The sequence below is a fragment of the Pteropus vampyrus genome, unplaced genomic scaffold, assembly GCF_000151845.1.
Source record: "Pteropus vampyrus isolate Shadow unplaced genomic scaffold, Pvam_2.0 Scaffold30, whole genome shotgun sequence".
Taxonomy (NCBI): Eukaryota; Metazoa; Chordata; class Mammalia; order Chiroptera; family Pteropodidae; genus Pteropus; species Pteropus vampyrus.
Window position 1 is genome coordinate 12,291,319 of NW_011888811.1, and position 2,681 is coordinate 12,293,999.

The 2,681-nt window shown below is 45.1% G+C and overlaps 1 protein-coding gene across 5 annotated transcripts in view; it reads right to left on the reverse strand.

Moving 5' to 3' along the window:
• Positions 1–2,681, reverse strand: part of GRIA1 (glutamate ionotropic receptor AMPA type subunit 1) — a 302,597-nt gene that overhangs the window by 116,810 nt on the left and 183,106 nt on the right. The window lies entirely within an intron of this gene.

Consider the following 2,681-nt stretch of genomic DNA (forward strand, 5'->3'; position numbering starts at 1 on the left):
GTGGTCTCGAGCATCACTGTTCTTCCACTGCTGCATGATCTTGGCTGGGATGGTATCTGTGTAGTTCACCAACTGGAAACCTGTCACATTTGCTCCACTTTCCTTGAATTTGTTTAAATCAATGTCCATGAAACCCTGTGTAGGGAAGAAGAGAAAGAACTCAGAACATGCTGCCTGGATAAATCCATTTAACCTTGTTACCAAATCACAGGATTTTCCCATCCTGTTCCACAAGGTAGAACGGACTTAATGGAGAGACAGTCGTGTCTCCCTTCTTCCTGAACTTGGTTACCATTTAGTTCGTGCACAAAGTTAGCTCAGTGGTTAAGAGTGTTTGCCTAGGAGCCAGCCATGCCTGAGCTGAAATACTGGCTCTGCTGCTCACAGCCATTAGTGATACTACCTTGGACTAAGTTACTTGGTGGTTTCCTGTCTGAATAATAGGGATTAGAAGGTTGGGGAGAAAACGTGATGCAATGACGCATGTCAAGTGCATGGTGCACACTGAGTGATTGACAAGTGATGGCCAGGATTATTATGACACCACAAATTTGGAACAGAACAGAAAACATAAGAAAGGAGTCGAGGTCTCCTCTGTGACCTCCACCCTTCGCCCCTTTGAGAGGAAAGGACTCTGAAGTCCATCAGGGCCAAGCTCCTGTGGGCTGTTCAGGGTCCCCAGAACATCTGTGGAAGAGGCTGAATTCTGATCACCCCTCCGCCTATGCTCTTTCCTGTACCACAGACTAGATCTCTACTCAATGAAGCTTGATCAATTGTAACATCCACAAAGGATTCTTTATTGAGAACGAAACTTTCCTCCCCATTTGGTAAAGTTCATTCAAACTCAGGAAGCCTTCAACTTTAAAAGGAAATCTCGTATTTGTATAATATATTCCATAATGTACAGTAATTTCACATCTATGGCCCATTTTACTTTATGACTTTATAAGGTAGACATTATATGTCTGACAAATAAAGAAATAGACAGAATGGGAAAATTGATTTGTACGAAGTCATTCAATGAGTTAGCAGCAGAAAGGGGACCAGAACTAAGGTCTTCTGAAGCTCTTTGCTCACTCACTCACTCACTCACTCACTCACCATTTAACAAATATTTTTGAGAGCCAATAATGCATTATTCTAATACTGAATGAAACAAGTTCCTTCTCTTACATTCTAGTGGGAAAGACAGACAGTAAACTAATAAAGAAGTAAATATATAGCATAGTATATACAGTATAGTCCAGTATAGTATACTATGCAGTAGCAGTAAGTTCTGTAAAGAAAAATAAAGTGGGGGAGGAGGGGGGGAGGAGAGCGATGCCATACTTGGGCAGGCATGACCACGAGGAGCCTCCCTGAGGAGGTGGTGTTAGAACAGGGACCTGAGTGAACAGAAACCTTGTGAGTGAGTTGTGCGGAAGTCTGGGGAAGGACATTCTGAGTGAAGGCTCAGAGGTGGGAGGATGCTTGGCATGTTCCAGAAATAGTAAGGAGGATGGTGTCGCTGTAACAAAGTGAGCGAAAGGAAGAGAGAGTGTGAAATGTGGTCTGAGTGGCCGCCCAAGCCTGGCTCACATACAGCCTTGTGATAACTTCAGTTTCTTTTTAGATATTGAGGGCTCACTGCAGGAATCTGAGCTGGGTTTGTAAAGTTAGTGCCCTTCGGGCTTCATGGCTTGGGGAGCTGCCAAATCCCAGTGAGAGAAATGGGAGAATGAGCAAGGGAAGCAGTTGGGTGGATTGAGGGTAAGGGGGAGACCTGGACTGGCAACAAAGAGCCCAAAGTGCTAGGTCCAGCTCTGCCCGGGGATCTTATGGCACTATCCAAGTCTCTTAATTTCTTATTGACTTGATTTAGTATCCTTATCGAAAAGAGCTAGTCATAAATGACTTCATGGCTCAAAGACACTCCCCCCACCCTTTGCCTTCAAAGTTCTGTGATTCTTTATTATTTGTGTTTCATAAATAAACTAAGCTCAGTCAGAACCCTTGTCCTAACTACTCATTCTGCCTGGAGGCACGCCTTCCCTGGCTGGCTCCATTCCAGGATCTCGGCTGAAATGCCATCTCTTCAGAGAGATCTTTCCTGACACCTTATCCGAAGATCCAATTCTTGCCCTGTGGTAGATGCTGTTGGTGCCCTGCTCATTTCTATTCCCCTTTACACCCCGATGTTCCACTTTATAGACAACCTATCTATTACTTCACTCATGTGCGGGAAAGCCAGATGTGTCAGGGAGTTAGTACACCCAGAGCAGCTCTCAACCAATAATGGTTGGGGAGTTAGCAGATAAGTACTCCAGAATCCTCTCCCCTGGGTGGAATAACCCTGAGGTGTGTTCTGTACCATGTCTAGAGGTTCCCTAAGGGATTGCGCTCCTGTAGTCCTCAGGGGTAAGTGTCTTGATTAGGCGCCTTTACGGGCTGTCCCTTCCCTACCTCACTTCCCTGATTCCCTGCTGTTGTTTAGGAGGGCACCCAGAGAAACCACTTGTACTTAAGTCTTTGGCTTAAGACCTGCTTCTGGGATAACCCTATCAAGTCACAACCCGGTCAAGTCAGTTCCTTGTTGCTGCCCTGTTAGAGTTTCTTCAGAGCATTTATCATCTTTTGAGATTATCTCCTTTACTCACTTGTTCCCTTGTCTTCTCTCCTCCCATTGGATTGTCAACTCC